The sequence below is a fragment of the Eriocheir sinensis genome, chromosome 25 (genome assembly GCF_024679095.1).
Source record: "Eriocheir sinensis breed Jianghai 21 chromosome 25, ASM2467909v1, whole genome shotgun sequence".
NCBI classification, from domain to species: Eukaryota; Metazoa; Arthropoda; class Malacostraca; order Decapoda; family Varunidae; genus Eriocheir; species Eriocheir sinensis.
In genome coordinates, this window is record NC_066533.1 from 6,365,788 (window position 1) to 6,379,588 (window position 13,801).

At 43.4% G+C, this 13,801-nt stretch overlaps 2 protein-coding genes across 4 annotated transcripts in view; both read right to left on the minus strand.

The window, feature by feature from the left end:
- The window catches only part of LOC127003258 (uncharacterized), a 38,229-nt gene extending 31,707 nt beyond the window's left edge, over window positions 1–6,522 (minus strand). The window contains exon 1 of one of the 2 annotated variants that reach the window (XM_050869680.1): window positions 6,174–6,522. The gene's annotated coding sequence lies outside the window, so the exon portion shown is untranslated. Of the gene's footprint in view, window positions 1–4,066; window positions 6,024–6,173 lie in introns of those variants that run through there. The other variant, XM_050869679.1, reaches the window with a different exon arrangement.
- LOC127003256 (uncharacterized) overlaps window positions 1–13,187 on the minus strand; it is a 31,141-nt gene extending 17,954 nt beyond the window's left edge. Inside the window, exon 1 of one of the 2 annotated variants that reach the window (XM_050869676.1) lies at window positions 13,062–13,187. The gene's annotated coding sequence lies outside the window, so the exon portion shown is untranslated. Of the gene's footprint in view, window positions 1–6,029; window positions 6,195–13,061 lie in introns of those variants that run through there. The other variant, XM_050869677.1, reaches the window with a different exon arrangement.
- Window positions 13,188–13,801: the final 614 nt, after the last annotated feature.

Sequence of the window (13,801 nt, forward strand, 5' to 3'; positions counted from 1 at the left end):
TACCTCCCTCCCTCCCTCCCTTCTTCTGGCTTTTCTCACTCCTTCCTTTACTCCCCCCCCCCCTCCTTATCGCCCCCTTTCTTTCAGCACCTCCACTCCCTCCCCCCCCCTTTCTTTCATCTCCCTTTCCGCTCCATTTCCTCTTATCCCCCTCCTCCCCCCCTTCGTCTTATCCTCCTCTTCCTCTTCTTTCTCCTCTCCCCTTTCTTCCTATCTCCTTACTCCTACCTACTTTTTCCTCTTATCCCTTTTACTCTCTCACTTTGCCCTCTTCTTTTCTTCTCATTCCTCCAACTCCCTTCTTTTCTCTCCCTTTTCTCCTTTCTGTCCTCATTCCTCCATCTATATCCCTTTCTCTTAGCCCCTTCTTCTTTCCCTCTTCCCCTTCCTCTGCATCTTATCTGCCTCACTTCTCTGCCCCCCTCTTCCTCACCCCCTTCTTCTCATCCCTTCCCCTCTTTCCTTCAGTCCTTTTCTTTTTGTATTTCTTCTTTTCTCTTTCTTTTGTGCACCCTTATTCCTGGCACCCCTCTCTGCCACGCCCCTTCACCCCTCCCTCGCCCCTCCACCCATTTCTTCGACCCCTTCCCCTTTTCTCCCTTTTCTTTCCTTTTCTCCCCTTCCCCATTCCTTTGACCATCTCCCCCGTTTTTTTTTTTATCCCCATACCTATTTCTCTGACCGCCATCCCCTTTTCTCTAACCACCTCATCTTTTCCCTGACCCACTTCTTTTTTTAGCAGCCCCCCCTAACCCGCCTCCCCCCCCTTCCCTTTCCACCCCTTCAAAGAAACCTTCCCGTTCGGTCCGCCCACTGGGGACTCGAACCCTCACGTTAAAGGGCAAAGGTCGGTCCAGTGACCCTCAGGTGAGTCTATTGATCCGCCAGGTGTACTGTGACCCCCTGACCCCCCCCCCCCTTGACCTCCCCCTCTTTGGCAACCTGATTCCCTTGATCGTTTGACCGCATTACCGTCCGACTGATCTCCGCTCTACATCCTCGCTTACCTGTCTTTGTTTTCTACCTGTGTCTGTTTTCTACCTGTTCTCTATTTGTGTGTCCTCTACCTGTGTCTGTTGTCTACCTGTTCTCTACCCTTGTGTCTGTTCTCTACCTGTATGTCTGTTTTCTACCTGTATGTCTTTGTTTTTTACATCTAAGCTTCTGTTCTTTACCTGTATGTGTTTTCTACCTGTGTGCTTTTGTTCTCTACCAGTGTGTTTTCTACTTGTATATGTCTGTTCTCTACCTGTATGTGTGTTTTCTACCTGTGTGCCTTTGTTCTCTACCTGTATCTGTTTTATACCTGTATGTCTATGTTCTTTATCTGTATGTCTGTTCTCTATCTGTATGTCTTTGCTCTCTACTTGTGTCTTTGTTATCTACCTGTATGTCTGTTATTTACCTGTATGTGTGTTATCTACCTGTATGTGTGTTCTCTACCTGTATGTTTTTGTTCTCTTCCTGTATGTCTTTGTGCTCTACCTGTATGTGTGTTCTCTACCTGTATGTTTTTGTTCTCTTCCTGTATGTCTTTGTGCTCTACCTGTATGTCTGTTCTCTACCTGTAAGTCTTTGTTCTCCACCTGTATGTCTTTGTTTTCTACCCGTATGTCTTTGTTTTCTACCTGTATGTCCTTGCTCTCTACCTGCATGTATTTGTTCTCTACCTGTGTGTGTATGTTCTCTACCTGTATGTCTTTGTTCTCTACCTGTATGTCTGTTTTGTACCTGTATGTCTGTTCTGTACCTGTATGTATGTTCTCTACCTGTAAGTCTTTGTTCTCTACTTGTATGTCTTTGTTATCTACCTGTATGTCTGTTCTCTACCTGTATGTCTTTGTTCTCTACCTGTATGTCTGTTCTCTACCTGTATGTCTGTTCTCTACCTGTGTGTCTTTATTCTCTATCTGTTTGTCTGTTCTCTACCTGTATGTCTGTTCTCTACCTGTATGTCTTTGTTATCTACTTTTATGTCTGTTCTCTACCTGTATGTTTTTATTCTCTCCCTGTATTGTCTTTGTTATCTACCTGTATATCTTTGTTATCTACCTGTATGTCTGTTCTCTACCTGTATGTCTTTATTCTCTACCTGTATTGTCTTTGTTCTCTACCTGTATGTCTTTGTTATCTACCTGTATGTCTGTTCTCTACCTGTATGTCTTTGTTATCTACCTGTATGTCTGTTCTCTACCTGTATGTATTTGTTCTCTACCTGTGTGGTCTGTTCTCCACCTGTATATCTGTTCTCTACCTGTATGTCTGTTCTGTACCTGCATGTCCTTGTTCTCTACCTGTATATCTGTTCTCTACCTGTATGTCTGTTCTGTACCTGTATGTCCTTGTTCTCTACCTGTATATCTGTTCTCTACCTGTATGTCTGTTCTGTACCTGTATGTCCTTGTTCTCTACCTGTATGTCTGTTCTGTACCTATATGTCCTTGTTCTCTACCTGTATGTCTGTTCTGTACCTGTATGTCCTTGTTCTTTACTTGTATGTCTGTTCTGTACCTGTATGTCCTTGTTCTCTACCTGTATATCTGTTCTGTACCTGTATGTCTGTTGTCTACCTGTATGTCTGTTCTCTACCTGTATGTCTTTGTTCTCTACCTGTATGTCTGCTCTCTACCTGTATGTCTTTGTTCTCTACCTGTATGTCTGTTCTGCACCTGTATGTCTATTCTCTACCTGTATGTCTGTTCTCTACCAGTATGTCTTTGTTTTTTTACCTGTATGTCTATTCTCTACCTTAATTTATTTTAGTTGATATTCGTGACTGTTACCCTCGACCCCAAATTAACCTGACCCCTTTAAACGTCTGACCCCATTATGATTCGTCTATGAAATTTTAAGTAAGCCCGGATACCCTTCCTACGTTACATAGCGGCACCGGGGCTCAAACCGTCTCGCCCTCACTCTTCACTTCCATGGCTTGACGCTCTGACCCACTAGACCACCGCGCCACAATTATATCACTACGAAAAGGGGAAAAAAAGCACGATAAACTAAATGGTCCTATCTCAGGCCGTAGAAATAGTAGTAGTGACAGCCCGGAGGAGAAGAATGGGAGAAGGAGGAAATGGCGGCGGAACGGGTGGGGGGAGAAGAGGAAGTGGAGGAGGAGGAGGAGGGGGAAGAAGGGAAAGTGGAGGAAGAGATAAAGAAAGAAGGGGGGAAATGGAAAAGGAGGAAGAGGAAGAAGAGGGAAGTGGAGGAAGAGATAAAGGAAGAAGAGGGAAATGGAATAGGAGGAGGAGGAAGAAGGGGGAAGTGGAGGAAGAGATAAAGGAAGAAGAAAATGGAATAGGAGGAGGAAGAGGAAAGGGAAAGTGAAGGAGGAGAGGTAGGAAGGAGGAGGAAGTGGAGGAGGCGAGGGGAGAGTGCAAAAGTGGAGTAGGAAAGAATGATCAGAAGTGGAGGAGAGAGTCGGTAGAGTGGAGGGGGAGAAATGGAGGGAAGTGGAAGATGAGTGGGAAGCAGAGGATAAAACGGTGAGGTTAAGTGGAGGAGAGGGAAGGACAGGAAGGTAAGACATTGAAGTGGAAAAGGAGAGGTGTGGAGAGGAAGTCATGATTCGATGCTATTAGAATGCTCCACTTTTATCCACCATTACCTTACTCGTTAACTCAGTCTCTCCACCTCTCCAGTCTTCCACATCCTTATTCTCCCACCTCCCTCTCCTCCACATCCTCACCCTGCCATTTTCCTCTGCTTTGCTTCTCCACTCCTCTATCTTCCTCCTCCCTCCACCTTTCCCCTCCACTTCTCTTACTCCAACTCCTTACTCTTCCACTACTCTACCTCTCCACTACTCCATTATTGTTACTCCACCTCTCCACTAATCCACCTCCCTGCTGTTCTACCTTCATGCTCTTCCACCTCCCTTCTCATCCACCCCTCTCCTTCACCTCACTCTAAACCACCTCTCACACCTGACTTCTGCTTACCGCCCCTTAATTAGGACTTCTATTGATTCATTAGGTACCGTAAACTTACTCCCTCCCCTCCCACCTTACCCTCTCACACCCTCCTATTATATCCGTGTCACGTGACCTAACGGTAATACCTGTGGAGCGTGGACACCTGGGATCAATTAAAGGTGTGATGGTGTTGCGTGGTGATGATGTTGGCGATGATTGGTAGTTTGCGTTAGAAAGAACTCTGGAGCTATTCGTCATTTATCCTCTTTGGGGTAAATTGGAGATTGTATTGGAAGTTAAAGTGGTAGGGAAGGGTAAGGAAGGGAAGGGAAAGGAAGTGATAGCAAGGGAGGGGCTGCAAAAGGATAGGATGGGATGGGAAGAGAAAAGAAAAGTGTGGAAAGTGAAAGCAGGAGGGAAGGGAAGGGAAGGGAAGGTACTATGAAAGAAAGGGTTAAAGAAGAGAGGGAAAGAGAAAGAAAGGAAAGGGTATGAAAAGGAAGGCATGATAAGAGAGGAAAGGAAAGGAAAAAGATGGGAAAGAAAAGGGAAATAATGGGTTAAGATGAAAAGAGTAGGAAATGAGAGGTAAGGGAAAGGACGGGAAAAAGAGGAAAGAAGAGGAAGAGAAAGAAAGGAAAGGACACGAAAATGAAGCAAGAGGAAAAAACGAAACGAGGAAAGAAAAGAAAGTGAAAGGATTGCAAAGAAAGAAAAGGGAAAGAAAATAGGTTAATGAAGAAAGAAAGAAAAGAACAGGAAGAGAAAAAAGGAAAGGGCACGAAAATGAAGCAAGAGGAAAAAAAAGAAAAACGAGGAAAGGATTGCAAGGAAAGAAAAGGGAAAAAAGATAGGTCAGTGAAGATGGGAGAGGAAAGCGCAAGTAATCACCTCCACATGCCAGCACATCCCCCCATCGCATCATTACGCCGTATCAGCACCGCGCTATCACGCTTATCACCATCACCACCACCATAAATCACTATCACCTTCACGGACGGTGCACTAACCCCACTAAACGTAAGCCCCCCTTGCGTCCTGATCACATTCCAAGGTTGAACAATAGTATTTCCTCCTTAATACGAAAAAGAAAATTGTTTGAATTTAGAATACGAGTGATATTAAAGTAATGTATGGGACTAAATTTGTTTGGTACAGAATAAATTTGTGTGGTGATGAATTAGTATGTTAATCAATACATTTGCATATTTTTAATTTGTATGGTTATAAGTATGTATGGTTCATGTGCCTGAGGGTCTAATGAGGTGCTTTCAGAGCTGCTTTTATGTAGGGTGCAGCACTGTAATTATTTATGCCTTTATTGCCACTTCCTATTTCTGATGTTTTTTATTTATTTATTTTTAGTTAATTAGAGTTTTTTGAAACCTCATTTGTTGTGTAAATGCAAGATAACCGTAGTGTGCCCAGTGTGACGATATGTGGAAACACAGGGAGTGAGGGGGGCAGAGTCCCCTCTTTAGGAAGTTAAATATATATTCACCTTTCTTTTTAGTAACCCGAAAGGAGGTCGAGGGGTCGAAGTTCCCTCGCAGTAACAGCGAGAACACTCCTAATGGATTTTAGCCGTGCTGAGCCGCGGGATTTGGTTGCCGCGGGACATTTTAGGCCCCGGCAGCCGCGCGAGTTCCCACACTCATTTCATGGCTATTTTCACACTTGCCTTGATTTCTACACTCTTGTCTATGGTTTTCAGGAAGGTTTGAAGGTTAGCAGAAAATTTATACGTGACAACAGAAGAGCAGTTGGTTGAGTAGGAAACGAGATATTGACTCGTTAATAATAACAATCTTTATCCATTTGTCATGGTCATACTGCGGTTATTATTCGTTTGTACCACACATGAGGCCTCAAAACACCCGAGGGGAAAAAATAGAACCCAATATAGGAAGCAGCGATAAACAAACTATTTACCCTTATCGGCCGTCCTCTACCTGTCCGTGGATTAATGATATGCGCGAATTAATGACCGTCGGCGTGACAGGTGACGGACGGGGCTATGTTAATGGGCGCCGCTTCATGCTGTTTGTACCACACATCACCACCACCTCACCATTCACCACCACATATCAACACACACCACCTCCTCACCTCCCATTCCTCTACAACATCGAATCTTTCCTCCAGACGCCGCCTTGATCCTTCCCTCCAGCTCGTCCTTTCCTCCGGTCCTCCTCCTCCTTTTTATCTGGTCCTCTTCTTCCACCTCGTTAACCTCACTCGAAACTTTCTTACTTTCTCACTCTCTCACTTTTCTCTCTTTCTTTAAATCGCTCTCTGTGTCTGCCTTTGATGGAGTGAGTAAGTAAACTGATTAAGTGGGAGCCTCCCGCCGCGAGGGAGGGAAGGAGGTGGGACGAGAGAGAGCAGGAAAGGGGGGAGGAGGGAGATAAAGAAGGGGGTAGGAGGGAGACAAGGATAAGGTATTTTCTCCTGTCACTTCTTCACTTTACTCATTCTGTCTACACCTTTTCACCTTCAAATTTAAAAAAAATTCAACTTCAAATTAAAAAAGTTGACTTTCAAATTCAAAAAAATTAATATCAAAGAAATGTAATTAAACTGAAAAACACCCCTTTTCCTCTCCCACTCCCCCCTTCAATAGTCCTCCCTCCCCCCCTTCAATAAACCCCCACTACACCCCTTTTCCTCTCCCCCTCCCCCTTGAATAGTCCCCCCTCCCCCCTTCAATAACCCCCCAATACACCCCTTTTCCTCTCCCCCTCCCCCTTCAATAATCCCCCCTCCCCCCTTCAATAACCCCCCAATACACCCCTTTTCCTCCCCCCTTCAATAGTCATCCCTCCCCCCTTCAACAATCCGTTTCCTCTCAGCCCCCGTTAACTCTTATCTCCGCCACCAGGGGGGCCGCAGGAGGGGGGGGGGGGCGAAGACCTGTAGGGGGGGGGCATAGATTTTTAGGGGGAAGGGATGGTAGTTGAGGAGTGCATGGGGTTGGGGGAAGGGGTTTAGTTTGGGGTTGCATGTGGTAGGGGTTAACCAAGCAAAGTCACATTTTGTCAAGCGAAGTCAAATTTTGTCAAGCGAAGTCAATTTAGTCAAGCGAAGTCAAATATAGTCAAGCAAAGTCAAATTTAGTTGAGTAATGTCAAGGAGTCACCCCAAATATAGTCAAGCGAAATCAAAATTAGTCAAGCGAAGTCCAATTTAGTCAAGCGAAGTCAAATTTAGTTGAGTGATGTCAAGGAGTCACCTCAAATTTAGTCAAGCGAAGTCAAATTCTGTCAAGCGAAGTCAAATTTAGTCAAACAAAGTCAAATTTAGTCAAGCGAAGTCAAATTTAGTCAAGCAAAGCCAAATTTAGTCAAGCAAAGTCAAATTTTGTCAAGAACAGTCAAATTTAGTCAAGCAAAGTCAAATTTAGTCAAGAACAGTCAAATTTAGTCAAGCGAAGTCAAATTTAGTCAAGCAAAGTCAAATTTAGTCAAGCGAAGTCAAATTTAGTCAAGCGAAGTCAAATTTAGTCAATAAGTCAAATTTTGTCAAGCAGAGTCAAATTTTGTCAGAACAGTCAAATATAGTCAAGCAAAGTCAAATTTAGTCAAGCAAAGTCAAATTTTGTCAGAACAGTCAAATTTAGTCTAGCGAAGTGAAATTTAGTCAAGCGAAGTCAAATTTAGTCAAGCAAAGTCAAATTTAGTCAAGCAAAGTCAAATTTTGTCAAGCAAAGTCAAATTTTGTCAGAACAGTCAAATTTAGTCAAGCGAAGTCAAATTTAGTCAAGCGAAGTCAAATTTAGTCAAGCAAAGTCAAATTTTGTCAAGCAAAGTCAAATTTTGTCAGAACAGTCAAATTTTGTCAGAACAGTCAAATTTAGTCAAGCAAAGTCAAATGTTGTCAGAATAGTCAAATTTAGTCAAGCGAAGTGAATTTAGTCAAGAGAAGTCAAATTTAGTCAAGCGAAGTCAAATTTAGTCAAGCAAAGTCTAATTTTGTCAGGCAAAGTCAAATTTTGTCAGAACAGTCAAATTTAGTCAAGCAAAGTCAAATTTAGTCAAGCAAAGCCAAATTTAGTCAAGAACAGTCAAATTTAGTCAAGAATAGTCAAATTTAGTCAAACGAAGTCAAATTTAGTCAAGCAAAGCCAAATTTTGTCAAGAGCAGTCAAATTTAGTCAAGCAATGTCAAATTTAGTCAAGCGAAGTCAAATTTAGTCAAGCAATGTCAAATTTAGTCAAGCGAAGTCAAATTTAGTCAAGCAAAGCCAAATCTAGTCAAGCAAAGTCAAATTTAGTCAATCAAAGTCAAATTTAGTCAAGCGAAGTCAAATTTAGTCAAGCGAAGCCAAATTTAGTCAAGCAAAGTCAAATTTTGTCAAGAACAGTCAAATTTAGTCAAGCAAAGTCAAATTTAGTCAAGAACAGTCAAATTTAGTCAAGCGAAGTCAAATTTAGTCAAGCGAAGTCAAATTTAGTCAAGCTAAGTCAAATTTAGTCAAGCAAAGTCAAATTTTGTCAAGCAAAGTCAAATTTTGTCAGAACAGTCAAATTTAGTCAAGCAAAGTCAAATTTAGTCAACCAAAATCAAATTTTGTCAGAACAGTCAAATTTAGTCAAGCGAAGTGAATTTAGTCAAGCGAAGTCAAATTTAGTCAAGCAAAGTCAAATTTAGTCAAGCAAAGTCAAATTTTGTCAAGCAAAGTCAAATTTTGTCAGAACAGTCAAATTTAGTCAAACGAAGTCAAATTTAGTCAAGCAAAGTCAAATTTAGTCAAGCAAAGTCAAATTTTGTCAGGCAAAGTCAAATTTTGTCAGAACAGTCAAATTTAGTCAAGCAAAGTCAAATTTAGTCAAGCAAAGCCAAATTTAGTCAAGAACAGTCAAATTTAGTCAAGAATAGTCAAATTTAGTCAAACGAAGTCAAATTTAGTCAAGCAAAGCCAAATTTTGTCAAGAGCAGTCAAATTTAGTCAAGCGAAGTCAAATTTAGTCAAGCAATGTCAAATTTAGTCAAGCGAAGTCAAATTTAGTCAAGCAAAGCCAAATCTAGTCAAGCAAAGTCAAATTTAGTCAAAGTCAAATTTAGTCGAGCGAAGTCCAATTTAGTCGAGCGAAGTCCAATTTAGTCGAGCGAAGTCCAATTTAGCCGAGCGAAGTCAAATTTAGCCGAGCGAAGTCAAATTTAGCCGAGCGAAGTCAAATTTAGCCAAGCAAAGTCAAATTTAGCCAAGCAAAGTCAAATTTAGCCAAGCAAAGTCAAATTTAGCCAAGCAAAGTCAAATTAAGTAATAAAAAAAAGGGGTACGGGAAGGGGTTGCTGGGGGAAGAGGGGGGGAGGCTATTAAAGGGGGAAGGGGGGAGGAAAAGGGGTGTGGGAGGGGGTTATTGAAGGGGGGGAGGGAGGACTATTGAAGGGGGGAGGGGGAGAGGAAAAGGGATGTAGTAGGGGGTTGTTGAAGGGGGAGAGGAAAAGGGGTGTAGTAGGGGATTGTTGAAGCGGGGGAGGGAGGACTATTGAAGAGGGGAGGTGGGGAGGAAAAAGGGTGCAGTAGGCGGTTTTTGAAGGGGGAGAGGGAGGACTATTGAAGGGGGAGGGGTAGAGGAAAAGGGGTGTAGTGAGGGATTATTGAAGGGGGGGACTATTGAAGGGGGGAGGTGGAGAGGAAAAGGGATGTAGTGAGGGGTTATTGAAAGGGGGGAGGGAGAACTATTGATGGGGGGAGGGGGAGGGGAAAAGGAGTGTTTTTCAGTTTAATTATTTTTTAAATTTGAAATTAATTTTTTTTATTTGAAAGTCAACTTTTTAAATTTGAAATCAAGTATTTTAATTTGAAAGTAAACTTTTTAAATTTGTAGGTAATTTTTTAATATGAAAGTCAACTTTTTAAAATGAAAGTCAACTTTTTGAATTTAAAGTTCAATTTTTTAATTTGAGTGTGAAAAGATGTAGTTTTACAACAAATTGATATTCGTTACACCTTTATAAGTGATGAGTAAGGTCTGAGGATATAGCCAGGTAGTGAGACAGGTGACAAGGTGCTTTCTCAGGTATTAATTAGTCCCGGTGGAGGTGTGTGGCAAGGGGCAAAGGAGATTCGAACCATCTCATTCAAGGTCCGACATGTGTGTGATTCACCGTGAACTCTGGACCCACTCAATTAAAGGTTCAAGTGTTATCACGGAGGAGGCGGGGAGGCGGTGGCTGAGTGGTTAGCGTGACGGCCCCATGTTCAGGAGCTCCAGGAGGGACGCGGGATCGATCCTGGCCGCCGCACAGCTGAGGTTTTTCAGTCACCGCCGAGTGGCCTAAGACTACCCACATGCTGGCCTGAAGACCACCCATCAACCTGGGCTCCAAAGAGAGGCTTAAAGATGAGCTCCGGGGGGCAGCATGAGCCAACACAAGATGGCGCCACTATAAACATTCACCTGCGCCAGAACGGGCTGGGCCGACCATCAGGTCCCACTGGGAAGAAGCCTTGGGCCGACCATCAGGCCCCACCGGGAAGAAGCCTACCGGCGCAATAGGCCGCGACGTAAAAAAAAAAAAAAAAAAGTTATCACGTTCGGAGTATTTAGTATATGGGTCAGTGGATGTTTTTTTATTAGTTTTTTTTATTTCGCTATAGAAGACTTCTGGAATGGAGAGTTAAATTGGGGTTATGTCTAATTGTTGTTATTGTTGTTGTTGTTGTTGGTGGTGGTGGTGGTGTCGGTGGTGGAGGTGGTGTTTAAATTTATCGAATATGTGCAGCAATTAAAATTCCCCGTTTTTAAGTCTTGTTATAATTAAAACTTGATCGCCGTATCACTGAAACACACACACACACACACACACACACACACACACACACACACACACACACAGCTTAATACCAACAAACGTCTCGATGGCCTTGACCAACCCCCACCCCCCCAAAAAATACTGTAATCCTATTAATCATCATACACAAACAAACAAACAAACAAACAAACATCCACACCTGTAAAACACACCTACGCGACACGTCAACCGGAGAACTGCAACCCAAATCCACCTAAAGTCGGGGAGGGGGGGGGGGGGGGTTGGGGGAGGGGGATCATGTGTGTAATCTTGTTGAGCTCCCTTTATCTTCGTGCCTCCTGATCGCCCTTATCGCCTCCACTTCCTATTGGCGGAGAGGCAAATCATGTGTGTGTGTGTGTGTGTGTGTGTGTGTGTGTGTTGGGTAATGTGTGTTAATGTTTTTTTGCTTTTCTCGTGTATTTCCCAACTGTCAGAGAGAGAGAGAGAGAGAGAGAGAGAGCATTTTTAAACTCTCGTCACGGGTCGTAAAAACAATGTAGTCGTTCATTCGTGCTCCGTCGCTTCTTGTTTTATAAAAAAAAAGTATATATAAAAAATGCTCTGAAACATGAGTAACACTCTCTCTCTCTCTCTCTCTCTCTCTCTCTCTCTCTCTCTCTCTCTCTCTCTCTCTCTCTCGGCATTGTTTTTGTATGTGTTAATGAAAAATTCGTTGAACGTACACTACATGTGAGGAGGAGGAGGAGCGGGAGGAGGAGGAGGAGGAGGAGGAGGAGCGGGAGGAGGAGGAGGAGGAGGAAGATAGTAAAAGATAGTAGAGTTGCAGCATCTGATAATTTGCTGATTTAATTTTCTTTATTCATCCATACTTATCTTGTGTGTGTGTGTGTGTGTGTGTGTGTGTGTGTGTGTGTGCGCGCGCCGACACGATAGATATCATCAAGAAAAACTTAGATAAATTAATGAATAGTGAAGATAGGAGGCGATAGGACGGGTAAGTTTACGAGAGCTTTCCTGTTTGTACGTGTGTGTGTGTGTGTGTGTGTGTGTGTGTGTGTGTGTGTGTGTGTGTGTTCGACTAAAACTTGGCATGAATTACCTGCAAAAAACAAAACGGTATGAGATGAAAAAACAGGTGTCAAAATAGTCTGTTAATTAAAGGAGAACTGCCACACCCGTATCTGACGCGTCACCCACGAGACACGCCCAATGCACGTTTATTTTTACCCAGTCAGTGCCTCGCGCAACACCAATAAATACCAACACACTGTAACACTTGCGTTCCAACACCCGCAGTAACGTTACAGTACAGATATGCAACAGAGGAAACAGTGACTCACGCAACACTCTATCTCTGTTATCGCCGGTACACACACTCCTGAATCAGCGCCACCAATCAACAGACTCACTCGTTTTTTTTTTCTATCTATATGTTTATTTACTTTGTTTCGTCATGATTTCATATGTATGCTCTTGACACACCCCTAATTTACATTCCATATCAGTAATTCTCACGTTATCAACACACACACACACACACACACACACACACACACACACACACACACACACACACACACACACACACACACACACACACACACACACACACACACAGATAAAGGAATAATCTAAAGAAATGAGATTATGCTTTCTTATAGCAAAGGAGGCCGCTGAAGGGCGAAAAAAAAAGGATAAAAAATGGCCGCTATAGCGCTGCTCCCGCAAACAGAGGGTAATAAGAGGAGCCGTAAAATAGTCAGATTCGTTAGGGGAGGGGTCTTGATGCTGCCCTCTCGAACACACTGAAGTCGTAGCGGGGAGGAAATATAGCAGAAGGAAGGCTGTTCCAAAGTTTACCAGCGAAATGGATGAAAGAATGAAGATGCGGGCTAATTCTTGCATAAGAGATTTGGATAGCATAGGGATGAGCTAGAGCAGAAACCTTTGTGTAGGGGGCCGCGGGAGGGATGGAAGCATGCAGTTAGCAAGTTCAGAAGAGCAGTTAACATGGAAATATCGATTGGCGGATTTTATGAGGTAGGAAACTGTCAGTAAGAGGAGTGGAGCTAATGAGGCCAAAAGATTTTGACTGAATTCTGCTCAGAAGAGCTGTGTGTGTGTGTGTGTGTGTGTGTGTGTGTGTGGAGCAACACACAGGAGATGCGTACTTTATACGAGGGTGGACAAGGCTCTTGTATATGGACAGCATTTGTGATGGGAAAAAGTGCTGGTGGAGACGATACAGAACCCCTAACCTTGAGAAAACGACATTACGAGCATATGAGCAAACTAGCACGGTAAGAACACACACACACACACACACACACACACACACACACACACACACACACACACACATATTCACTCACTAACCGGCGGGGGCCAGGGTGGAGGCGCTGTCCATGTCTGCTTACAGTGTGTTCCTGCTAGTTTTCAACCCTCGAATGCCGGCCCGGCCCGCTACACCAACACCGCCATTACCACCACCACCACCACCACCACCAGATAAGATAAAGATAAGAAGAGATACTAGATACCCCACACCACCCTCCCCCCTAACCCCCCTTCACCTCCTCATTCATCCCCCTTTCACTCCCATGACCTTTCTCTTACTTTCTTCATTTCCTCTTTCCATCTTTTCACCCCTCCTCTCTCCCTCACCTCCCATTTTCTCCGCTCTCCCTCTTCTCTTCACCCACTTACTCTCATCCCCTGTTCACTTCCACTTCTCTCTTCTTTCCCCTTTCTGTTTCCTACTCTCTTTCACCCATCCTCACCCGTTTCTTCTCCTCTCATCCCTCCTCAATTTCCTCATTTATCCCTTTCCCCATTCCCCTTCCTTTATCTCCCTCTCCTTGGTGTCACTCTTCTCTTGCTTCCCTCGCCTCCCTTTTTTCCCCTCTCGTTATATCTCCTTTGTCTAATTCCACATTTTATCTCGTTTTTTTGTTGCTTTTTTTGTTTCATCTTTTTTTATTCATTTATCTTTCCTCATTTTCCTTTCCTCTCTTTTTATCCAGTATTTTGCCATTTTCTCCTCCAATTCCTTTCCATTTTTTGCTCCATTTCCTCCATTTTAGCTTTCACCTTTTCCAACTTCCCTCCTTCCAACA